This window comes from Callithrix jacchus, chromosome 16 (genome assembly GCF_049354715.1).
Source record: "Callithrix jacchus isolate 240 chromosome 16, calJac240_pri, whole genome shotgun sequence".
In the NCBI taxonomy this organism is placed as follows: Eukaryota; Metazoa; Chordata; class Mammalia; order Primates; family Cebidae; genus Callithrix; species Callithrix jacchus.
The window spans coordinates 79,999,965-80,027,183 of NC_133517.1; the positions used below are offsets into that span (position 1 = coordinate 79,999,965).

General features: G+C 39.3%; 1 long non-coding RNA gene across 15 annotated transcripts in view; it reads left to right on the forward strand.

Annotated features, from left to right (window-relative positions):
• LOC103788644 (uncharacterized) overlaps positions 1-27,219 on the forward strand; it is a 469,911-nt gene that overhangs the window by 107,126 nt on the left and 335,566 nt on the right. Inside the window, exon 7 of one of the 15 annotated variants that reach the window (XR_013528151.1) lies at positions 9,152-26,172. The exons of the other annotated variants lie outside the window; for them this stretch is intronic. This is a non-coding gene — a long non-coding RNA (uncharacterized LOC103788644). Of the gene's footprint in view, positions 1-9,151; positions 26,173-27,219 lie in introns of those variants that run through there. 15 annotated transcript variants of the gene reach the window in all.

A 27,219-nucleotide genomic window follows, 5' to 3' on the forward strand; every position in this document is an offset into this window, starting at 1 on the left:
CTTCTTGATTTCTGCCTTAATTTTTCTGTTCAATTTTCATGTAGTTTTATGGTTTTCAGTGAGTTCCTTAATCTTGAGTTCTAATTTGATTGCGCTGTGGTCTGAGATTTAAGTTCTTTGCATTTGTTGAGGAGTGATTTACTTCCAGATATGTTACCAGTTTTAGAGCAAGTGCCATGTAGTGCTGAGAGGAATGTATATTCTGTTATTTTGGGTGAAGAGTTCTGTAGATATCTGTCTGGTTCACTTGACCCAGAGCTGAGTTCAAGTCCAGAATATCTTGGTTAATTTTCAGTCTCACTGATCTGTTTAATATCGACAGTGAGTTGTTAAATTCTCCCACTATTATTGTGTGGGAGTCTAAGTCTCTTTGCAGGCCTCTAAGAACTTGTTTTATGAATCTACATGCTCTTGTATTGTGTGCATACATATTTAGGATAGTTAGCTCTTCTTGTTGAATTGACCCCTTTACCATTATGTAATGCCCTTCCTTGTCATTTTTGACCATTGTTGGTTTAAAATCTGTTTTTTGAGAGACTAGGATTGCAATCCCTGCTTTTTTCTGTTGTCCATTTGCTTGGTAAATTTTTCTCTATCCTTTTATTTTGAGTCTAATCTTTTGCATGTGAGATTGGTCTCTTGAATACAGTATGCCGATGGATCTTGACTATCTAGTTTGTTATTCTGTGTCTTTTATTTGGGGCATGTAGCCCATTTACATTTAAGGCTAATATTGTTATGTGTGAATTTGATTCTGTCATCATGATGCTAGCTGGTTATTTTGAAGACTTGTTGGTATAGTTGCTTCATAGTATCATTGGTCTTTGTAGTTCAGTGTGTTCTTGCATTGGCTGGTAATGGCTTTTCCTTTCTATATTTAGTGTTTCCTTCAGGAGCTCTTGCAAGGCAGACCTGGTAGTAATAAATTTCCTCAGCATTTGCTTATCTGAAAAGTTTTCTTTCTCCTTCGCTTTTGAGGCTTAGTTTGGCCAGCTATGAAATTCTGGTTTGAAAATTCTTTTTTTTAAAGAATATTGAATATTGGCCCCCAATCTCTTCTGGCTTGTAGAGTTTCTGCTGAGCGGTCTATTGTTAGTCTTATAGAGTTCCCTTTGTAGGTGACCTGTCCTTTCTCTGGCTGCCCTTAACATTTTTTCTTCATTTTGACCTTGGAGAATCTGATATATGTCTGGGGTTGATCTTCTCATGGAGTATCTTACTGGGGTTCTCTGGATTTCCTTAATTTGAATCTTGTCCTGTCTTGTTGGGTTGGGAAAGTTCTCCTGGATGATATCCTGAAGTATGTTTTCCAATTTGGTTCCATTCTTGCTGTCTTTTTCAGGTGCTCAGATAAGTTTAGGTTCAGTCTTTTTACATAATGCCATAGTTCTTGGAGGTTTTTTCTTTTCATTCCTTTTTACTCTTTTTCTCTAATGTTGTCTTCCTGTCTTATTTCAACAATAGTCTTCAAGCACTGAAATCCTTTCCTCTGCTTGGTCAATTTGGCTATTGGTACTTGTGTTTGCATTGTGAAGTTCTTGTGTTGTGTTTTTCAGCTCCATCAGGTCATTTATGTTCCTCTCTAAACTGGTTATTTTGGTCAACAGCTTATGTAATGTTTTATCATGGTTCTTAGCTTCTTTGTAATGAGCTAGAACATATTCCTTTAGCTTAGTGAAGTTTGTTATTACCCATTTTCTGAATCCTACTTCTGTGCCCCTGCTGGAGAGCGGTTGTGACTATTTGGAGGAGGAGAGGCACTCTGGCTTTTTGAGTTTTCAGCATTTTTTCATTGATTCTTTCTCATTTTTGTCAGTTTATCTGACTTCAATCTTTGAGGCTGCTTTGGATGGGGTTTTTGTGGGGATGGTGTTGTTGTTGCATTCTGTTTGTTTGTTTTTAATATTCAGGTCCCTCTTCTGTGGGGCTGCTGTGGTTTCCTGGGGGTCCACTCTAAACTATATTTGCCTAAGTCTCTCCGGTACCTGGAGATGTCACCAGTGGAGGCTGCAGAATAGCAAAGATAGTGGCCTGCTCCTTCCTCTGGGATCTTTGTCCTAGAGTGACACCAACCTGATGCCAGCAGGAACATTCCTGTATAAGGTGTCTGATGATCCCTGTTGGGGGGTCTCACCCAGTCAGGGGACATGGGATCTGGGAGCCATTTAACATAGCACTCTGGCTGCCCCTTCGCAGAGGAGCTGTGGGGCACTGGGGGGATCCCACTTGTCTGGACTGCCCGGATTCCTCAGAGCCCCCGGGGGAAAGGTTAAGTCTGCTGATCCATGGAGACCATAGGCACTCCTCCCCTAAGGGGCTCAGTCCAGGAAGATCAGAGTTATGTACCTAAAACCCTGGCTCGAGTTGCTGAAATTCCTGAAGGGAGGCCCCACCCAGTGAGGAGGGATGGGTTAGGGTCCAGCCTAAAGAGGGAGTCTGGCCATGATCTGCCATAGCTTCTTTGTTGCACTGTGGGAAATCCCTCCTGGGTCCTAACCATGGAGTCTCCCCAGAACTGGCAGGGGAAAAATAGCAGACTGAAGGGGCAGTGATGGCTGCCACCCCTCCCCCAGAAGCTCAGTCATCTTAGGCAGCAGCAATGATAATGGCTGGACCTCTCTCCTACTCCAAGAGCCTCTCTCCCACTCCAGGAGATCAGTTGTCTTAGGGAGCAGGCAGCTGCAGTGATGATGGCTGCCCCTCCCCTTAGGAAATTGGTGGTCTTAGTCTCCAGCGTGTGGCTGCTGAGAATCTGCACAGCTCCGTGCTTGGGACCCAAGGCGCTGGCGGCGTGGGCTCACAAGGGGGATCTCCTGATCCAAGGGCTGCACAGATCCCTGAAAAAGGGTAGTTTCCTGGGCCGGGTAGCATAATCACTCACCATTTCCCTTGCCTGGGGGTGGGAGCTCCCCTTGCCTTGTGTTGTTCCGAGGTGGGCCAATGCACCACCCTGCTTTTCCTCACTCTGTGGGTTACACAAATTGCATAGTCAGTCCCAGTGAGAGAACCTGGAGACCTCAGTTGCTGGTGCAGAATTCACTTGTCATTTTCATTCTTCTCGGTGGGAGCCTCTGACCTCAGCTGTTTCTAGTCAAACATCTTGGCCCCTGTTCAGCCTCTGTTTCTTTTTTTTTTAGACGGAGTTTCGCTCTAAGTTACCCAGGCTGGAGTGCAATGGCGCAATCTCTGCTCACTGCAACCTCCGCCTCCTGGGTTCGGGCAATTCTTCTGCCTCAGCCTCCTGAGTAGCTGGGATTACAGGCACGCACTGCCATGCCCAGCTAATATTTTGTGTGTTTTTAGTAGAGACGGGGTTTCACCATGTTGACCAGGATGGTCTCGATCTCTTGATCTCGTGATCCACCTGCCTCGGTCTCCCAAAGTGCTGGGATTATAGGCGTGAGCCACCACCCCCGGCCCAGCCTCTGTTTCTTTTAAAAGCCCCATGACTTACAGTTTCAGGGGCTAGTTTGCTATACACAACGAGTACATATCACTTCACTTTCCTCTCTCGTCCCCACATTTCCATAATATGAAGCTTCAGCTCTAAACTTTCTGGTCCCCTACTGACCCTCTGTGTGCCCCTACTACCTTGTTTATTCTCACAACCTAATTCCCAGCTCTCTTAATTCATGTCAAATACTATCTCCACCGTGAAGTTTTTCCTTTTACCATATTCCTCTCTAGTGCTAAACTATGTCCTTTCTGACCCTCCTAAAAGATTGACTGTTTATAATAGTATACATAATATGACAGTAGATTTTGTTTTACTATTTTAGCATTTTACCATGTAATTTCTTTAATAAATCTTTAATAATCTTAAAGCCATTTATTCTTTATACTTATTTCTTATTCCCTGCCCACCCTAAACTTATTTTAAGACTGGACACTTGCACCCATTCTCTAAGCTTTATGGAGATGGTTCACGAGAAGCAGTCAGAACTTCCTCAAGCATTCAGGGATGGGCCAATGAGTTATCCTGTTTCCAGGCATCTGTCTGGGTGGAGCTATGTGGCTTCAGGCATTATGATATTTTGGAAGAAGTTCAGGGGTCTTTGATTTTTTTCCCCAATATCATCCTACAAAAAGAGCTGTTGGGTTTCTGTTCCCCACCTCCATCACAGTTCTAACTAGAGCCTTTCAGAATCCTATGGGTGAGTTCAGAACATCTTATAATGGGAATGGTTTAGGGAGCTTGTAATTAATTGGTTTTCCTGGCAATCTACAGGACTGTTGATTACTACTAACTTTGATCAACATAAATTACTGAATTTCCCATGGCTGGAAAAAAACCTGCCAGATAATGAAAGCTTGTTTCAGTTGCATGCCCCAGTCCTCCAAAGACACTGTTGTATTTGGTTATCCCATCAGTTTCCATTGCAGTTCATCTAAATATTATCTGTAGCAAGGTTTGCATTTTACAGATGACCATATGTTTTTTTTCCTCTTGGTATCAACACAGATCTTAAAATGAGAATCCTTTGGCATATTAATATGCCCTAATATATCAAGTACATATGTTTTTAAACCACACACAGAAATATTTCATTTGCCATTAAATGTGTTGATACAGTTGATCTTTTATAATATTTTTCTATTTTTTCTGTACTATTTGTCTATTTTTCTATTGCTCTTTTATAATATTTTTCTATTTTTGCATTTTGTGATCTGCACTTAGGGAAATTATTTAATATATAAAAAGTGAAGTCTGGAGGTTGGTGGAGACAAAGATCAGCAGAAGTGGGCTAGAGGTTTTAAAAGAGAGAAGAAGGAAAGGAGGCTATAAAGCTTGGGCACTTATGGTTTATGGTAATCTTAGCATAGTAGAAATGAAAGAAGTGAGGGCAGCACTGGTAGTGAGAGGCTGAGTACAAGAAGAGCCAACAATGAAAAAGAAGCACTAGAGACACTGGAAAGATTCAGAAAAGCTGATGGGAAAAACAGATGATGCTAAAACAGTTGGCAAAGATGAAGGTCAACTACAGAATGAAAAATCCGTAACAGAAGAAGGATAAAAATACAGAATTTAAAGAAGAGGCTGTATACCTCACCAGCCTCTAAACTCCACCCCTGCTTTCAATAGTCCTTTGCAATTTAACAATACCTTTCACAGCCAGAAAACTATTAGGCGGAGAGGAAGTGAGTCAGGAACAAAATTGTTTACTGACCAGATAAATGCTACAATTCCAATAGCTACTAAGGCTCCTTTAATGAAAAGATTGTTTCCAGATTTTGGCAGAAAATAGTTGGCAAAAACAACAAGAGTTCTTTGGGCTTGGCGTGAAGTTCTGTCTATTTTATCTTGCCAGGCCAATTCCACACTTAAAATGAGAGGCAAGAAACTACTGATTCCCCAGGAAGGAGTGTTCACATTGGAAACAGAGAGGGAGTAATATGAGAGTCAAGATTTAAGGACACATTTTTATTTGTTATTTAATTTACTTATGCAACAAATACTCATCGAACACCTAATAAGTGCCGAACATTATTGGAGATTCAAAGAATAAAATGCTTATTGACGTTTAAGGAATTGCAGTGGGTTATTCCAGGAGTTGGCAGACTATGGCTTGTGGACCAAATGTACCCACTGCCTGTTTTTGTAGTTTATTGGCCCATTCATCCTTGTATTGTCTGTGTCTCCTTTCATGTTAAAATGGCAGAGTTGAGTAGTTGGAATGAGGACGGCATAGCCTGGGAAAGTAAAAAATATTTATTATTTGATCCTTTACAAAAATAGTTTTCTGACGACTAAATAAATACAATGGCCATAATGGAGTTATATTGGCATTTAATAAATTATAGGAGGAGAAGTCTGGGTGTTAGTGAAACCCGCAAAGAAGAGTTGATGTCTGACACATGATTTCAGTTTTGAAAGATTTAAAGAGATTTCTGGGCATGAAGAAATGAGAGTGATGCTTTGGGAATGGCAGTGGTGAAGATAGTAGTGTGAAATATTATGCAAATTTTAGGAATGTTCTCATTGTTTGTACTGGCTAAAGCATAGCTTTGGTGGGTGACTAAGAATGAAGGGCTGAAGCCAGACCAACCTGTAAAACACAGAGCATACTTGAAAGGGACTTTTACTGAGACCTTTATATACAGATACAGCATGGCAAGATGCCCAAAATTAATAGCACATAATATCTGCCTTTGTGAAGCTCAACCTCCAAAAGGAGGAATAAGACATTAAAAAATGTACATGACAGAATGAGATATATACTATAGAAAAGTCCAAATAAAATATAATGGGGATTTTTTAGTAAGAAGAAATATCTGATTGGAGGATCACAAAATTACGTTAATGCCAATAACATATCTTGAAGGATGGCTGTAATTTTGTTGAGGGTAGTGGTGGGGCAGATGGATACCAGGCAAGAAAACAGTATAGAGACCAGGCAAAAAAGGAATGCTAAGACATTTGGGTTATGTCATAGCCCAGTTTCTCTAGAAAATGGAATCAGAAAAAAACTGTATGCTAATACTTCATTGGGTGGTGCAATATCAGAGAAGCAGAAAAGAGGGAGAAAAGGGCATGAGGCAGAGACGGAAGGTGTGCAAATATGAGGGGGGCATGTTCCAGGCTGCTCTTGTTTAACAAGGACAGCTGGCTCCTGCATCTGGTGTGGCATCTTCCTGGAGCCCCCATGAACCATGTCTCAGAACAGTTCACATGGTGGGGAAGGATAAAGAAGGGAGATAAATCTACTTGTTGCCTTTCTTTTTTGTTCTACTGACCAATTCACTTTTTTGGGCATTAACTCCCCTGCACTTCTGAGTTGTGTCACCCCAGCCTCTCGAGTCATTGCTGGGAAAGTAAGAGCCTCCATGCCTTCAGTTTGGCCAGGGAGTGTGCATGCCTGTCTCTCTTTGCCAGTCAGTGCCATAAGCAGGGTTCTTCAGTCTGTAGTGGTAGTAGTAGTCACAATGACCTACCTCCATGAACCCGGGGAAAGTGCAAACCTTTGCTAGGACCATTCCAGCCAGAAAGCAAGCAAGGTGTTGCATATGAGGCCAATAGAGGGAGCAATGAATTGTTTAACTGGAATAGGGACCTAATGGGAGTAGGGACCTAACGGGAGAGAAGACATGAGAATTTGAGATGTCTTATGAGAGACATTGTTGTTGGATGGAGATCATTTAAATATATTAGCAAATAAGAAGCAACTAAAGGTTTTCTAGAAGATGGTATGATCAAAAGTGTCATTTTGTGGGGGTTAATATGGAAGTGGCACATAAAGGGGATTTATAGAGTATAGAAATTGGAAGAAGGACTATTTGTGAGTTACAAAGAGGCCTGGCAAAAAGGATCAAGCTGCTTCGTTCCATACCTTTAGAATGTACCTTTGAACTCTTTAAAGAGGCCCCTCTCAGCCTTCCATATGAATTATCTTCCTTCGTAAATGAGGTTGAATAGATACATATATCTTGCTTTAGGAGACAAAATGGTCCTCAATAGTGTTCATTTCTAAGCAACATGTGGGTTTTACATGCTTATACATCAATGTGTTCTCATTTTGAAGATCCCAGTGATTAGCCACTCATTATTTAGACTATTCCTGTGTAAATAAATAAACACAATTTGTATCTCTTGATCTAGAGCCTGAAGAGGCATGGGCTCAAACACATCCCCACCATTCATCCATGATGGGATATTGAACTACACAAGTGGGTGGGAGAGATGGGAGCAATTCTGCAATTGAGCATAAATGGACTCTGCACTTTCCTCCTTCTTCTGCCTTGGCCTCACCTCTGGGTGAGGACCTAAAGAAGCATTGGTTAGGCTATCAATAGTAGTCAGGGTGCACTGGATGCCAAGTTTAGCTGTAGGCACAGGGGAGATGAGGGCAGAGTTGGCAGGGGACTTAGTCTCAGGAGAAAATGTGATGTAGTTATCGTTCAGGTTTACAGCCATTGGCTGCGGTCATTTCTGGCGGCAACACCAATGATATTTGGGGTCAGATTCTTTGTTGAGGCCAACACTTCCTTTAGAAAGGAAGATAGTAAAGTACAGTAGTTAAAACCATGGGCTCTCATTCCAGAATGCCTGGATTCAAATCCTGGTTCTATCCTTAATAGCTAGCATATCTCTGTTTCTTTATATTTAAGTAGAAACTGTGATAGCTGTATCCTAAGAGGGTTGCTGAGAGGAACTAATAGAGGAACTAATCCTGAGAGGGTTGCTGAAATGAAATAATATATATAAATGCTTGGCATAATTATTGTTAATACTTATCATTACAAGACAATAATCTCTTCTTTATAATTCTGAAATCCCCAAATTATGAAAAACCCAAAGTTGTTTTGTAACTCATATGGTGGCAAAACCTCATCTGAGGTTATTTAGAACATTTATGTATCACACATAGTATGAATGTTATTGTTGTCTTAATTGCAAGCATTTTGAATTTTGTGTTTCACTGTGGAAACAAGAATATGTTTAATTATAGGGTTTTATTCTAGGCTCTGATGGAATAGTTTTATATCATTCAGTTCATGTACCATATTTCTAGTTGATATGGTTTGGCTCTGTGTCCCCACCCAAATCTCATATCGAATTGTAATCCCCATGTGTTGAGAGAGGGAGCTGGTGGGAGGTAGATTGTGGGGGCAGGTTCCCCCATGCAGTTCTCATGATACTGAGTGAGTTACCATGAGAGATGTTTAAAAGTGTGGCATGTCTGCATTGCTGGCTCTCTCTCTCCTGATGCCATGTAAGATGTGCCTTGCTTCCTCTTTGCCTTCTGCTGTGGTTGTAAGTTTCCTGAGGCTTCTCCAGCCATGTGAAACTATGAGTCGATTAAAGCTCTTTTGTTTATAAATTACCCTGCCTCAGGTAGTATCTTTATAGCAGTGTGAAAAGGCCTAATATACTAGCCAAAAGCCCCAAATTTCCAAATTCTGAAATGCAGTTGCCCAAGAATTTCAGGTAAGAGATTGTGTACCTATGTTAGTTAAATGTGGGAAATGACAATTTAGGGATTAACATTCATTTCTTTTATATAGTGTACAATAACAACACATTTAAAACTCTTAGGAATCTTTGAATTGCTTCCAAAATAGAAATTAGTGTGTGAACTTTTGGAAAAATATGATTCTATACATTTTTAACTAAAAGAAAATTTCTAAAAATCTCCCCACCATTTTGTTTCAGTCTCAGCTCACTGATGGATCAATTCATGGGAACACTTTGGCATGTATCCTTTTATATCATGAAATATGTTTTAAAAACTTTTATAACATGTCTTTATTGAAAATGTTTTATTTAAAAAAATACACTATTTCTAAAAGTGAGATGTTACTACAAGGCTATGCTTCTTACTACCCTGAATCACAAATTTTGTCTTATCCACCAAAGTTTTGTTTACTTTGAGAACTGCTTATATTGTTAACATTATATATTGTAAATTACATGTGATACTAAAGTGATATTTTAAATTTGTGTGATATTTTAAATTTGTATTTCACCTTGAGGATTTTTTTTTTAAACTTTTATTTTAGATTCAGTGGGTATATGTACAGGTATGTTATTCAGGTATAATGAATGATACTAAAGTTTGGGTTATGAATGATCCTGTCATCCAGGTACTGAGCATAGCACACCATAGCTAGTTTTTCAGCCCTTTTCCCTCTCTCTTTCTTGACTCTCTAGAGGTACCCAGTTTCTGTTGTTGCCATCTTTAGATCCATGAGTACCCAACTTTTAGCTCCCACTTATAAGTGAGAACACGCAGTATTTGGTTTTATGTTTCTGCATTAATTCACTTAAAATAATGGCCTCTAGTTACATCTATGTTGCTGTGAAGGACATGATTTCATTCTTTTTTATGGCTGTGTAGTATTCCATAATGTAAATGCACCACACTTTCTTCCTCCAGTCCACTGTTGATGAGAATCTAGGTTGATTCTATGTCTTTCCTGTTGTTAATAGTGCTGCAATGAACATATGAGTGTTTGTGTCTTTCTGGTAGAATGATTTGTTCTCTTTTGGATATATACCCAGTAATGGGACTCTTGAGTCAAATATTAGTTCTGTTTTAAGTTCTTTGAGATATCTCTAAACTACCTTCCACAGAATCTGAACTAATTTACATTCCAACAAATGGTGTATAAGAAAAGCTTTCCCTTTTCTGTATAGTCTTGCCATCATCTCTGGTTTTTTGACTTTTTAATAAAACCATTATGACCAATATGAGATGATACCACATTGTGGTTTTGCATTTCTCTGATGATTGATGATGCAGAGCATTTTTTTTTTTTTTTTGGTTTGTTGGCTGCTTGTATGTCTTTTTTGAGAAGTGTTTGTTTGTGTCCTTTGGCCATTCTGTAGTGGGATTATTTTTTGCTTGTTCAATTGTTTAAGTTTTTATAGATTCTGGATATTAGACCATTCACAAGGAAATATTTTAAAGGATGTCTGTCAAGATAAACTACTTTTGGAAAATGATTTGGATTCAAACATGGAATTCTAGTAATGATGAACTCTTTTAAAAAAAGCTACATTTCATTTGAGAAAACCTCAAAGTTCACCCATAAAAGCTGTGTGATTTCTATCCTAATGGGATATATTTTAGTATAAATGTTAATGACATGTCTTAAATCCACATGTATGGAGAGCCAAAGGCTTTCTTTGAAATAGATCCTCAAAACATATAATTTTAGTTACCTAACTTGATTCTTCTAAAGAAAGAGGCAAGGAGCCATTAGAAATGCTGCTGAGAAAAATAAAGCCTCTGAAAACTTGGTGATCCACTTTTGGATTCCTGATCTTTGCTGCTTTATCTACCTCAAACCTGGGTGAAAGCCTGATTTTGCTTTTGTCCATACACACTGAGTGCCAAATGTGTGTTTTTAAACCTTGTCAAATTAGATGTGGGAGGATTTTCACTCCAGAATGTTTACTTTATGTTTCAGCTTCCCTCCCTAACCCTGCCCCAAGGCTTCTAGTTTCTGAAATAAAATATCTAATTTCTTCTTAGAAGTTTTACCTTTCATTTTATAAAACTTCATAGCTTAAAAAAACTGTCGAAATTTTACTTTGAAATGAAGTAGGGTACACTTTGATTATTTTCTAAAAATTTCCCTTGGCCAAACTCTATAATCTTAGAATTACTCCTTGATCACACATCAGTCATATCTCAAAGGTGTCTATAAAAGATACCTTATGGCTAGATAAAAATAAGGAGATATTATGAGGGGAGAGGTCATAATAGGACTACATCATTAGAAATATAATTATCACTCTTTAAAATCATCTTTATGGTGCTGTTTAGATGTTAACTAAGGGGCACAAATCAACAAACCTGTATAACATGAAAATTACTGATGGCGGGCCGGGCACGGTGGCTCAAGCCTGTAATCCCAGCACTTTGGGAGGCCGAGGCGGGTGGATCACAAGGTCAAGAGATCGAGACCATCCTGGTCAACATGGTGAAACCTCGTCTCTACTAAAGATACAAAAAATTAGCTGGGCATGGTGGCGCATGCCTGTAATCCCAGCTACTCAGGAGACTGAGGCAGGAGAATTGCCTGAACCCAGGAGGCGGAGGTTGCGGTGAGCCAAGGTCGCACCATTGCACTCCAGTCTGGCTAACAAGAGTGAAACTCCGTCTCAAAAAAAAAAAAAAGAAAATTACTGATGGCATATGTTGGGGTTTTAGCTAACCTAATAGAATATGTTATCCTGTTTCTTGCCAGAGTTCTGAATTCACTGGGAGACACAAAAATTTAAGCAGACAAAGATTAAAATTCCTATTTCATTACTTTTGGAATTATTGGAAATTGAGGCTTAGGCAGGAGAAAACAATGGGCTTCCTAATATGTAGCCACAGACTTATTCATTCAGTGTCAAGTAGCACTGGTCAAGTACTGATTTTTCTACTACAAAAGGACAAGGTTGCTACTGCGAAGCCCTTTGTGTGACCAAGAACAGAATAGAGTATATTTTCCTAAAATCAGGTAGATCCAAAGAAGAAGAAGCAAAGGGAAGGGACTCAGTCTAACATGACCAGTTTTTATTCCTAAATTTACTATTCAGATGATTTAATCCTCTTTCCGTTAGGAAAAATTAGTGAGGATGCAGAGGAACCCAAGAATGTTACTCTTATTGAACCATGAAGAGTAAAGAAGGTCCCATTTAATAATGCATAGTCTTAATAAAACAATAGAAAGGGTATGATTAACATTTGCATTAGCATTCCCACCTCTGCCCTCTGCATCCAAGGACACAAGTAGATGACCTACAATCAGGCATTTATCTTCTAGGAAAGTTGAAGGTCATTCTCTGAACAAATTGCACCTATTGTCACAATATATTAAATGCAGGTGTCACAGGGTAAACTTCTACAGACACAGTAATGTAGATTACTTATATTTAGACCTCAGATTTCCACAGTAGAATCCTGGCTTACAGTTTATACACAGTATATTTTACTTCATCAGGGGACCGTGGGGAATCATAGAACTTTAGCAAAATTTGGTTTCAGGGCTCAGAGTGCGAGCTTTCACCAGGATTTTTCAAAAGAATACATGTGCTTAGTGGGTGAGGAGCACACAACTTTTTCAACTGTCACATTATATCATATTATCTCTGTCTGATTAGGCAGTAATGAACAATGGCACCAAGGAGTTTGGGTTCCACTCTTTATCAGGAAACATTTTTTCCTGCTTTGGCATCAAAACTATATCAACAAAAACCCAAACCAGAACACACAGCTCAATGGAAGATGGATACTCCCTTGTTTTCTAGATAATATCAGCATTTTACCTGGCTGAATCACCTCTGGCACAATTCACATATTAAATATAAGCCTTTCACTATGGAAGGCATTCACTCTATAATAGCATGGAAATCTATCCTCCAAGGATTGTGTGCCATTTATTTCAGACAATATTCTCTTGTGGTACTTACTTCACAGGGTAAAAGAGAGGAAGGACACACAGGAAAGAGGACACGAACAAATTTAGTAAGTTTAAACTATTAGCAAAGCTAATATGTCAAGTTTAACTGAAAATCACAAGTAGCATGTCTGAGAGCAATAAGAAGTCCTAAAGAAAGACAATGATCAGAGAAGAAACTATTCTTCCCCAAGCTAGTTTTATTGCTCATTCAGATGGAGTGAACAAAGAAAATAACACATAATTGCACATGACAGGTCTGCCATTATGAGAGCGCTGATATACATCTCAATGCCATTGTTTTCTATTGTTTGATCCAGAAAATGTATTTCCTACATATTAACTCACTATTTGGTTGAATAAAGAAAATTTTCATTCTCTTAATTAGGTGAAAATTATTCTGATATACTAGTGTCTTGAAAATATTGTAGCCACTTAGTAGGTTACTTTCCAAATCTTGACTGCCAGAAATGTTGTAATCTTCTTTAGCTTCCCACTTGCATTTCCTGGAAACAAATGAGATAATGGATTTATCTCATCATATGCCTGGTATATACTATGCTCTCCATAAACAAGAGCAGCCAGGCCCCATTTGTGAATCAATGCTCATCTTGGATCCTGAAACAATCCTAATGAGAGCAAGAAGTATGCTGGAAGCCTCACCCTCTCTCTCTTGCATCCAGTGGCCCTTGAAACTAAGTCTCATGTCTCAGACCCTAAATCCAGTGCCTGGGCTATGCCGTATGCCCTCTTAGCTACCTTAATGCCAACTTGTCTCAGGACTCCATGTACCAAAAATGAGCCTCTCTGGAGCCCTAAACAGTGGAAGCCCTTTTCCTTCCACTTATATATGGGTCCCAGCCAAGGGTAAGAACTTCTTTGTTTTTATTTCCACCTTCATAGTTTCTGCTTAGCGTCCCTGGTTACACACCGAGTCCAGCTTAGGGTATTGCTCTGAATGCCTGGCTCTTACAAGGATTTCCGATAAGGATTCTGACAGGAAGCTTCTCTCTGCTAAGGCAAAGGGCTCGTTGTACTGCTGATTTTGGGCATGTAGCCAGAGTAAGTCTGGTATAAAGCTGTTCCAAAGCTGAATTCTGCTCCCTTATATGTCTACCTAATTGTGAGAAATCCACATGAACAAACTGAGCGTCAATTGCTCTTCACTTCTTCCAGATATCATTCACTGCTGGGATCTTCATCCCTGTGTGCCACAGTTCAGATAGACACTGACAGTTGCCTGAATTCTCTCAGGTCTTGAGGCCTTTCGAGTTTGTGTCTGAGACATCCCCGCCCATGTCCTCCTACATCTTTGTGACATTGATGCTACTGAAATCTGTTTTCTCACCTCCCTACAAAAGATGTCTTAGTGTCCCAACTTGCATCTTACCTCACCTTGTCTATGACAACACTGATTTTCCAGACTAGGCTGCAAATGAACTGACCATCAAGTACAAACTATGGGATTAGAGTAGAAAGAAAGAGGGTCATTACTCAAAGGAGGTGCATTACTCAAAGATGTTTGTAAGTTGAATCCAAATCCCTCAAACCCAAACAAGCTGAGGAAGTGATTTTTCTTTTGTTTTTGGCTCTCAAAAGTTGCAACCCCGTCAATATTTTATTCATTAGATTTATTTTTCTTATTGTTTCTGAGCTCAGAACTTCTGTGCAAGATGGAATAAGAAGACTGCGAAACCCCTTCAGGCCACAAATCAGGAATTGTTTCAATTACTTTTTTAATGAAGTCCAGGATATAGGTCTTGATGAAGCCACATCAGCTCTTTTTCTGTTTTCTGTTTTTCTTTTAAACAGAACAAACTGCTAGTAGGATTCCTGTTCCTGAGGGTGGGAATTGCTTGTACCCATTTCCCATAAGGATTCTGACAGGAAGCTTCTCTCTGCTAAGGCAAAGGGCTCATTATATTGCTGATTTGGGGCATGTAGCCAGAATAAGTCTGAGATCCCTTATGCCCACCAAGACACCCTTCCCTGTATCTGTACACTCTGATTTGCTTGAGAAACATAGTTTCTGTCTGTAATTATCTCAGAAGGAAGAAGTTTAAGTCTGTGTAATTGCAGTGTTCATGCATATTGAAGATTCTCTCATGTTTGGATGTCAGCAAGGGCCCAGGCAAGGACTGACTGGTGAATCCAAGTTTTGAGACCACAAGCAGGGTGGAATGCAGGAAGCTCCATAATGGCCTCCCAAGCCCAATTCCGTATCGATCAGTGCAGCTGTGAGAGGCTGAGAAGAGCAACAGCAGCTGTCTTTCCTAGGCTAATTTACTTGGAACAAAAATATGAACAAGGAGGCTTTTAAGGTGGCATCACGGTCAAAACAGAGATAAGTGGACTAAATATGTCTTCATCTGTGACACACAATATATGAATAATCATAATCTTGATAATAACCTCTTATTAAGTGTTCAGTATACTATATGTTGTATATACATTGCGTCAGTGATATTTTTTAAGTGTCTTCTAGTTGCCACACATTCTTCCAGATACTAGGGATTCAGTATGAATAGCTGAAACAGACATGGCATCTTCTCCTAGTAAAAATATATATATATTTGGCTACACATGAAAGCAATGTTAACGATGATCCCATTTTCAGTTGTGCAGAGCAGAGGTATACCAGCTGTCAGTTTAAAGCATTTATCTCCTCCCTGAGGACAAAGTATTGTCCCCAAGCAGATGACTTAGCTGAGCCTTTAATAGGTCTTCCCATCATTATATTGGTCTGACTGCTTCTGAGTGATGGGCCGTATGATAAGATTTCATGGCCAGTGGTCGACTGTTATAACTTCTATGCTGTAAAGTGCATCTCTTTAATGGATAATGCTGAATGGAATTCCATGTCTATAAATCAGGCATTCAGAAAGCCCTTGGGTGATGGTCCTGAGAGAAATATGGCAGGCAGGGAAGGTTAAGACATATCTGGAATAAGTGTCAGTTTATTTAAGGATGAATTGATACCCCCTCTAAAATGAAAGAGGTGTGATATAAGTTGCCACAAAGTGATGGAAGATCTCTTTGGGTGTTGGTGCTATATAAAGGGACAAAGTGTTGGTCTTTTGCTGGCAGTTTGTACATTGAACAGCATCAAAAGCTAGTCTAGTCTTGATTAGAGGCACCCCAAACTTTGAGCTTATGTATAGCCTTCACTTCTGTCACCATAGCTTCACAGTTCATGACCCTATTGCACAGTCACAAGAGTGGCTAAGGGTAAAGGCTGTCTGACAACCAGTGGATACATCATCTGGTCCACACAGTTAAATACGTCCTTTGCAATGGATGGTCTCTGGTGGATATTATTAACATTAGATAAAAAGATGACCATGGTTTTTGAACACTTCTATGGGTACATCTACATACTTCTTTCCCAAATCCCCATCTCTGATCTAATCTTTCTCTTTCGTAGCCGATGACCAAGCATCCATGCCTTTTAGCAGTGCTCAAAGATCTGTGTCTATTGTTATTTTGAGGTACTTCTCCATTCCTACATGCTCACTCTTACCATGTAGAGGATTTATCCTCACTATTGTCTTTTAGTGCCAAGTCTATATGGGGCAGTACTGAGGTAGCAGTCCATTTTCAGCTCAAATCAGCATAGCAAGAGGAAAAAAACCCCAACATATTGTGGACCAGCTCTCAGTTTTTTTCTGCCTTCACCATGTAGTCATAGGAAACCTCTTATCATGTGGGGCCATAGTCATGGACTTCAGAAAAAGCATCACTAATATGTTGAGGCACATCTTCATGTAATTTACTTATATCTCCTGCTTGGGTCTGATCCTGAATAGATCATTTCTATTGTCCAGTGTCTAATACATTGCTGCTGCACATGTCCAATGTTGGGATTTAGAGAATCTGATAATACCTAGCTCATGTTTGATGGCTTCACTTACCAGGTTGCCTGTTGTTAGGTACTCAGTCTTTACCAGGGTCCAGCAGCATTCCAGGTGGTACCTTTTAAATAGGAAGTCCTTCTCTGCCATGGAAGGCATCTATGTGTCTCTTCTGTTGAGGTTTGTCAGAGATTCCAGATGGCATATTTAGCTATCAGAGGGCATCATTAGCTCTGCTAGGTCATGTGACCCACATTACAAGGGAGATGATACCACAAACAAGACCTGCTGCTCTGGGCCTCAGTCAAAACTGTCAGTCTTTTCAGTCTCCAGATAAACCCAAAGAAGAACAATTTCCAAATGCAGTCAGTATGTAGCCTTCAAAATCCACAGTGACACACTAAGTGCCATGGCTCCTTCTGGATAGTAAAAGGTACAAGATATAAAAACTGCTCATCCTTAGAGGGGATGTCCCAGCCTGTCTTAGACCATTGGACCCCTAAAAACATCACTAACTTGGTGAGCAACTAATTTTTCATGTGGTTTATCTCAAGTCCTCTGACATGTATTTATCTTGCCAAAGATCTAGAGTGCTTACTACTTCCTCTTCACCAGATCTTATTAACATGAGTGATATCAATATTGTAGATCTGAATGGTGTTCTGAGGAATGCTAATGTGACAAAGGTTCCTGCTGATTACATTGTGACTGACTGCAGGAGACTTATATAACCCTGGAAAAATAAAGTGAATATATAATGTTGTCCTTCCTACAAAAGAGAAAACTGCCTTTGATCCTTCTTTGTGTTACAATTAGAGAACACATTCACTAAGTTGGTAGTCTCAGACCCAGTACCAAAGTGTCTGTTGATCTGTTTCATAAGGATTTTACATCCAGCAGAGGAGCTGTGAGGGTGATCATAACGCTTGGTGAAGTTTATAGGATTCCACTGTCTTCTGCCACAACTCACAGGTTTCATAATTTCTGGACTCATACAAGTGAATTGAATAAGGATATGTAGGAACTACCCTCCCTGCATCCTGCATGTCTTTGGTAGTAGAGCTAATCTCCAGAATTCCTTCTGGAATGCATTATTATCTGTGCTTAATTATCTTGGAAAGGGTAGAGGCAATCTGATGAATTTCCTATAATTTTGACTTATATTCCATAGGTCAGTGAATAATAACATCTGCCAACTGTTTAGTTTATCTATCCCAATTATATACTTGGGAATTGGGAAGTAAACCTATGGACTCAACCATCTGTAGAATGAACTTGTATTGAAATCTGTTTATTACTTAGACTCCATAAGCCTCCATGCCACTGGAGCTCCTGGATGTTATTTTGGGACCCTAGATGGTATCAACTCAGACCCTGTATTCAACTATCCTTGGCGGGTCTAGGAGTTCCATTTTCCTCTTGCACAGCTACTCAAGAACATTTATTTGGGGAGATATTTCATTTATATACAATTGATGATATTGTAGAGTCCTTCTTCAAAGAAAACAAGCCTGCCCTTTGATCGATAACTCTAGGTCTGTAAACTAATTTACATCTGGAAATTTGGTGAAGGACTACAGTTTTTCATTGGGTTAGCTGATATTGGCCGGTTCTCAATTTTGAGCATGTCAGGGAAGGGAGGGAATTATGTTAACTCAAATTGAATAGCACTCTTGTGGGCTGTCTATCTGTCTTGTCCCCTGGAATATTTTAATCTATGATTCATTACCATAGATCCCTTCAGGTCAAGGCTTCTTGATTTCTACCTGACTCTTTCCATTATGATAGTCACATCTACTTTTCTTCTGAAGACTAAGTGCTGCCTGTGGACCTTTGTTATTCTGGGATCATTTTATAAACACACCAGTACAAAGCAGCCCAGTGCCAAGAGAGCAGATTCTACTGCCACACCAACAGATGGAAGCCTCCATTGGGCTTCCCAAATCTGTTCATCTTCAGCAGAGCCTTCATGGCCTTAGTAAGGAGTTTCTATAGGTCCTTCTAGTGAACAGGCAGTTAGCGGGGTTTTCTGTTCTTGCATAATAAATCCATTCTAATGTTTTCACTTCCTTTAGCCTTTTGGCTCCTTCAGTGTTCTGTCTAGGCAGTTCTGACATCTCCACTTGATTTACTCTACACCGTTACTGTGTACAGCCTTCAAGGAACCATCCCAGCAATAGATTAGGACTGGTTCCAGATCTCTTTGCCAGGACTGTACATCCTGGATCCTTGTTCAGACTATGCTGAGAAGAGACCCAATTATTGGTATTGGTGAAAAAGAGTGAGTAGTGGTGGATCTTGAGAAGAAAAAGTATCACTTTGTAAGGCATCCTCTTCAGGCGAGGCTTTTTCAAGGTGTGTAGGCAATTGGAAGTTTTTCTTTGGCTAAGGAGACAGTGGTGTCCTTTTGCCAGCCTGGAGTGCTCAGGAGGATCTGGGGGTTTAGGATTCTCAGGTTTCTCCACTCAGACATGCCCTGGAGACATTAACTTTTCATCGCTTTGAGGCTGCACATGAGGGCAGAGCATGCTTTACTCAGTTCACCAAGCCACTGTGTTAGATAAGACCTGGGGCTGCAAATGAAGAAGAGATGGTTCTTGCTTAAGGCGGGAAGCTGACAGTGAGTCAAAGACCATAAGTACTCTTTGCTGTAACTAGAACTGGAGTCAGAGGTGAAGCCAAGCCAAATGCAAGGCAGTTTACAGAAGTCTCTGGAATAAATCGGAAGAAGACTCAGCTATGTTAAATAAATTGTCCAAGATGATACATCTATATCTAGCACAGAAATGGAATAAAAAGCTAGCCTATCTGATTCCAGACACCATCTCTTAACCACTGCTACTCTTTATTTAGGAAAATCAAACAAATTTTATAGGAATAAACATGCTAACACTGAAGTGGAGGGGCAAAGCTTAGCTTAGCAGCCATCTGAATGCTTCATTTTAGCTTCCAAAACAGTCTAACTGCCTAGAAAGTTTCTGATCCGTAGTCTCACTGCCTTCTGTAAGCTCGTAGCCTGGTAAGCCCTTTTGCTCTCTAACATGGTGAAGTTCTGTAAGGAGCTCCATGGCCTTTGCAACTTCCCCTAATCAAGTCTGTTATTTGAATACTAAGCTTTCTACCACCCAAAGCCTTTGTTCTTTCTGTCACTTCTGCCAGGAACTTTCTTTCCCTGTCCTTTTGCATGATGGCCAGGCTTTCATCCTTGCAGGATCAGTTCAAGTGCCAGAGAGACTGCCCCTGACTACTTCATCCAAAGAAGCACACGCCATCCCTCTCCTTAATAACCATCTACACCATCATCCTGGTAGTGTCCCTTATTGTACCATCACATAATTTCAACTATCGTGTATTTGTATATAAGGCTACTGTTTAATTCCTTCACTAGAATGAAAACAAATTGCTTAAGAACAGGCCGTTTGTCTATTCTCCTTATCACTGTTTCCTTTGTCCCTAAATAATACCAGGCACATAGAAGACACACCAGAAATATTTGCTGGATGAGTGAATGAAAGCCATTAAACAATTGGTTTGTGCCTAATGCCTATATATGGCTTTCCATTAATTACCAAATCACGTAGAGACCATGGGAGGTGAGTATCAGTGGATATTTCCTGAGTAAGCAAGGTCAGTATCACCCATGCACTGCACAGAGCACAGAACAGACACTATTCCCTTCTACATGCACTTCTATCTAAACACGCCTTAATATTGAGCAATTAGACCAGTTATATTACCAAATGTACAGACAAAAATTTTGGTGCTAATAAAAGCCTCAGAAATAAGTTGCCAACTCCTTGTCTGTTCTCTCCTCTGGGAAAGCATTGAGGTAACATTGTCCATTAACAGGTGACATCTTTGTCCTTGGCCATAGGAATGAGATACAAAACTGAGTTGCGTGCTAAGAGGTTCAAGGTATTCTTTTTTTACTTTACTTTTTAAAACCATTGACACCTCCTTTGATATTTCTTGTTTGAAATTATTGGACTTGTAGCTTTCTACATTGGCTTTCTTTTCAGTTCTTGCCTTGACTTGATATAGAACCTGGCTTCAGACCATATGTTTCATGACTGCCTTTGAAATTCCACTGAAGTCTCCAATTAAGAGTTACTTCAGCTCTCACTATCTAGCTGCAATCCCAGTTCAGCTTCTGGTGCTTGGCTGTTCAGACCAGAAATGTAGTTCGTCCAGAAGATACCAACTGATAAATTGATGTACTTTTAAAATTTGTAATACCCAAAATTAAATTATTAAGTATCAAGACAATGCCAATAATTAATAATAAACTTGGGAAACTGAACGATCATTTTATTGTTGAGCAAACTTCATATCAAAACATGGAATATGACAGTTTTAAGTTATATTTTGTATGGGGTCAGAGGACCACTAGCTATAGGAGCTTGAGTATAGGACTCAAACTTTTGAATTTTCCATTCCCTCATCTATTAAAAGACTGTAAAAAATAGTATTTACCTCATGGGGTTGTAGGATGAACCAAACAAATGCACATAAAGCCTTTAGCACAGCATGTAGCCCATAGAAAGCACTCAGTAAATGCTAGCTGTTAATGATAATAATAAAGATCTGCTTGGAATATCATTCCCTACTTCCCCACCTGGAAATCGTTCTTTCATCCTTCAAGATTGTTCAAGACTGCTTTTCTCTGTTTCTCCCACAGGTACCCTTAGTCATTTTCCTTGCTGAGACCCCATTGTTCATATTTCTATACCAGCGATAATATTATTCATGTCTGTATTGCAGGGACTAACCTATGCTAGTTATTCAATAAATCCTGATTTAATAAATGCATACCCTCTGCACATTAACCTTGACCTCACCTGACTCTAGCAGTGGCTTATTGCAAAGTGAGATTTCTGAAGCTTTAAACCTTTAGAGAAATTAGTGTTTTACAGGAGCCAGAAACACATAGACATGCTTTCACATTCAGTGCCTGGTCTGGGCTTTGTATGGGTGGGAAGAGATCTCAGCATTCAACCCTAAAAAAAAAAAAAAAAAGTCTTAACCTTAATAACATTTTTTGGAAAAGGCTGGCCTTGGAAGTAAATGTAAGATCTTGGATCCACTCTTAGCAAGTACTTTACTTGAGCCCTGTAAAACAGTTGCAGGAAAAGTGCCAATAATTCTAGTATATAACTAAGACAAGCATTTTCTAAAATGTCTGCTGCTAAAGTCAGCTCATAGCTCACTCATTATAATGCTCTTAATATTTAATTTAATCAATTAATCGCCTGGCTAGTAAACGTCATCTTCATCTTAAATCTGTTCTCTTGGGCTGTCATAATAGTCTCACACATTCAGAAATGCATAAAATTTCTCACTCCTCCCAACACTCAATGCAGAACAAAAAGTCTGTGACCTTTAAGACCTTTCCAACTCTGAAATGTTATAATTCTATGATTCTCTCAGCCAGATAAAATTTTATTAGTTTTAATGGTTCACACCAGGATAAGAGAAGCAATCTTAACCACTCAGGAGTAAATTGTGATGCTGTTAAAAATCTACTGGGTGATTCAATAAGAGATGTCACAGAGCTCCTCAAAATGTGCAGCTATGGCAATTTTGCCAAGAGGAAGAATCTAGAAAGTCCAAAGCCTCAGAGATTATTTAAGCCAAACTTCTTCTGTACCATCTTGAGACAAACTCCCTTTTAGTGTGCACAGCCAAACTGTTTTGTAAATTTCTCGTTTCAACATCAGTTTACCTCTCTTTACACTGTATATTGCCTAGAAATAGCACCAAATGAATGATCAACAGAAAATAAATCTGATGAGTCACCTTGATCTCTCTTTCTCTTTCTCTCTCTCTTTCTCTGTCAGACTTTTTTTCCCTGAGAAATTTTATTTCTGACAGCCTCTCTAGGAGTCATCTCATGAATCATCTAACTTCCTCTGAGAATAGTTGCTCTCAGAGGCTGTGAACCCTTTGGGGAAAGTTGTTTCTGGCTGTGGTGCAGGCCGTGCAAATCATGAAAATGATTTAGCTTTAGCTGAAAAAACGCTATCCAAAATGTAACACCATCTCTTTCTTTGCTCTTCTATTTGGCTATTGTGACTTTGCGTGTATTCCTTCATCCATTCTTTCATTTGTCTTCTCCCTGCTCATTTACTCTTTGAATTATAATTCAATATTAACCAATTCCTGGAAATTTCACTTAAGTTACACAAATGTTACTTGATTTACTATTTGCTTAAAATTGGATACAGGAACTAAATAATGCATTTTTATCTCTAACATCTTTTTGATGCATTACTCTAGTAATATGTTTTATTAAAATATGGGATACTATACTTTTAATTGAGCCATTGCTGGGGTCACAGCCACGAAGCATCTTACCAAGTGCCAGGCACTCTACTTAATTTTTCAGACAGTATCTCCTTGAGTTCCACTATAACCCTATGAGAAGCTATATTACTTTTTGTTTCCTGATTACAAATTCTGGCAAGGATAACATCAAGTTTTATTTCTCATCCTGTTCTTGATTGCTACATCCAGTGCCTGGCATATTCATTCATGAAGGCATTTTTTGAAAATTTATCAATTATCAAGCCCACAGTGGATTGGGCACTATTTGGCCCCTGAGGATGAAACTAAGTGCAAGGTAAACATTCATCCCTGCCTTTATAGAGCCTATAATCTAGCAGGGGTGATAATAAATGTTTGATGAATGAATAAGTGAATGTAGACGCCAAGGTTAAAAGAAGTTAAATAATTTCTGATTAGTAACAGAATTAAGATTCATTTGAGTGACTCCAACTCTATGTTCCTCATATAAAACTACTTTAGACAAAATATTTGACCTCAAGGAGCTCACAGTCTAAAGAGGAGTAAAGGGTAGGAGAGGATAGGAAAATAAGTAACCACATAATTACAATTTATATTATTTAACATTTAGTGAGGCCTTCCTATTTACCAAATACTGTTTCAATGGCTTCATACATAGTAACTTTTTAAAGTCTTAGAATTATCTTTGGGCCATTTTATTGCCATTCTACAGACAATTAAAAGGGGCATAGAGAAGTTAAGTAAGTCTCCTGAGATCACCCAGCCAATAAGTGGTAGAATTTGTCTTTGGGGAGCTGATGCAATAATGTATGCTCTTATCACAGTGTCATAGTAACCCTCTCAGTGTGATAGTGTTCAGGAACTATGCTAGCCTCTTTGGATTAAAAAACAAATAAGATATGGCCTCCATTCTTGATGAGGTCAAAATCAAATTTAAAAGACAAATGTAAAAACTTTATTATCAAGAAGGATAAGCTGGTAAGCTATGCTTTATTTTTTCCAAGAGAACTAATCTGAACTCACAGAGTACTTGGTGTTGGGTAGACTGAATTACTAGCCCCTATGTTCACACTTTTACCATGGCCTTGGTGTGAACTGAGTATATTTTCCCACAACTTGACTTTGACCATATGACTTGCTTTGGCCAATGGCACATTGGTGGAAGAGACCCCATGACATATCTGACCCTAGGCCTCAAGCATCACAGAAGGTTTCTGCTGTTTTCTTAAGCCTCTGACATCTTCATGGGAAGAGCATGTCTTGGCTAACCTTCTGGTCCGTAGTGAACTACCTGGCTGACCAGCAGGCTTACAGTCTGATGCTGAGACACCGAGATCAAGGCTCTTCTAGCCTAGATCAGTTGACCCCTGGGCTATGCACAGACACCTAAACAGCAAAACTATCCCAGCCAACTTGCAGAAACATAAGAAACAAACACTTATTATAATATATATTAGTTTGCTCAGGCTCCCATAACAAAATACCACAGTCTTGGTGACATACACAACAGAAATCCATTTTTTTCATTGTTCTGGATTCTAGAAGTCCAAGATCAAGGTGTTGGCAGGTTTCATTTTGTCTGGGGCCTTTCCCCTTTGCTTGCAGAGAACTGCCTTTTCACTGCATAATCATAAGCTATTTACTGTGTGTATACACATCTGTGTCCTCACCTACTCTTCTTACAAGGATATCAATATTGCATTAGACCTCACCCTTATGCCCTCATGACATTAATTTCTATTCATTATCTCTTTAAAGACTATCTCCAAAAACAGTCACATCCTGAGGTACTGGGTTAGTGCTTCATGAACATAAGGAACAATTGAGCCCATAACAATACAAAATGCCTTTGAGATTGTATATTCTTTCTTATGCAGCAAGAGATTAAAAACATTGGTAAAAATAGAAATAGATAAAAATATAGACAGATTTTCTCTAAAGAGATAAGGTGACTTCTGGGCATGAAAATATAGTGTTCCTAACTCTTTTTCTACAATATTAAAAGTTATTATAATCTCTTGTAGTGTACACAGGTAGCCCAGACCACATCTCATAAAATGAAAGAGTAATGGGCCTCTGAGTTATGCTCATTGCAATAGGAAGGAATACAATCAGTGTGCCCTAAACCAAAATGGGTGGATTAAAGGGGAAGAGAAATTCTGGATCCGTGAGGTTCTGACCCAACCATCCAGATGGTAGGTTCATGACCTGAGAAAATAGCTACTTGAGTAAATTTAAAAGCCAAGAAGCTGTGAAGCTGGACTAAATCTGGTGTGAGCCATTAATGCCTAAATGTAATATTGATGAAAGGATGCTTCCATGTTTCAGGTACAGCAGCAACAACCTCCAGGAGTTGGTTCCTGGGCACAAATGAGCATTCTGAGGTATTCTTAGACACATAATAGAAAGGAAATATTTGTGAAAAGGTAGAGTAAGACTAATTTGGACATTCAGGAATCTCACAATTATATCTAATTTTACTCTTGCTCTTCAAACTTGGGTCATTAGACTAGCATCATCAGCTTAATCTGCAAGCATGTTAGAAATGCAGCATCTCAGGCTCCAAACCACCCAATCTGCTAAATCAAAATCTGCATTTTAGCAAGATCCCCAGGTGATTCTCAGGCACATTGAAATTAGAATGGCTGTGCTGTAGAGAATACTATTGGCTGTCAGGGGCTGGGTGGGGAGGTTATTCTGGTAAATTGAATGGGGTTCATCAAAATTCCCTAGCTACATTACAATCTCATTGTTATTCCTGTTTCTAGGAATCAAATTTGATTATCTGCTATTGTGATGATCAGTTTTATATATCAACTTATTTTTGGTATATAGTCTTTGTTTTTTAGTTATTCAATCAAACATCAACCTAGGTGGTGCTGTGGATATAACTTGTAGATGTGATTGAAGTCCATAGTTAATTGATGGTATGGACTGAATTGCATCTCACCAAAATTCATATGTTGAAGCCATAACACCCAGTTCCTGTGTTTGGAGATGGGGCCTCTGGAGGAAGTAATTAAGGTTATATGAGGTCATAAGGATGGGTCCCTGATTCTATAGGGTCAATGTCCTTATAAGAAGAAACACAGAAGAGTCTCTCTCCCCTCTCCCCTCTCCCCTCCCCCCTCTCTCCCCTCTCTCCCCTCTCTCCCCTCTCCCCCTGCTCCTCCCTCTTCCCGTTCCCCCCCCTCCCCCCTGCTCCTCCCCTTTCCCTTTTCCCCCTCTCCGCTCTCCCCTCTCTCTCTTCTCTATTTCTCTCCTCTCTCTCCTCTATTTCTCTCCTCTCTCTCCTCTCTGTCTCTCCTCTTTCCCTGCCATATGAAGACAGCAAGAAGGCAGCCGTTTGAAAGCCAAGACGAGAGCCCTTACCAGAAACCAAGCTCTGTTGGACCTTGTCCTTGGACTTTCCAGCCTCCAGAACAGAAAGAAAATAAAATTCTGTTATTTAAGCCATATACTCCTGGTATTTTTCTTATAGCTGCCTGAGGAGACTGATACAGTTGACTTTAAGTAAGGGAGATTATCCTTGATAATCTTTGGGGTCAATTCAATCAGTTGAAAAATCTTCAAAGCAGAACTGAGGTTTCCCTAAGTAAGAGAACATTTTGCCTGCAGACAGCAACTCTGAAGGAGAATTCCATCCTGTCCTTCCTAACAGCCTGCCCTCTGAGTTTTGGATGTGCCTACCCAACAACCACAATCACATAGGCCAACTCTCTGAAATAAGCCTCTTAATACGTGTCATCTACTGGTGTATTTCTTTGGTTTCTCCCTGACCAATTCAGTTAACGTGTCTGTTTTTTTCTAATTTTCAGAGATTCAGCATTTTATTAATTGTTTTTGCTGATTGTTGTTTTCTCTTTAATATCTCAGTTTCATTTTTATTTCCTTTAATTTTTTTGTTTTTTTTAGCTTGACTTTTTATTTCTTCCTTTTTTCTTTGAATGTATTTCTTTTTAAATTTTATTAACAAAGATATCTACAATTATAATTTTTTCATTTTATTACTGCTTTAAATATATTCTACACATTTTGACATATTGAGTGTTTCCATCTTTAATTTTTACAAAACCTGTTATTCTAATTTTCATTTTCCCTTTTACCCAAGAGTAATATGATAAAGATCTTCTTTTCCCCCCTAATTTCCAGGTAGAATTTTTATTTTGTT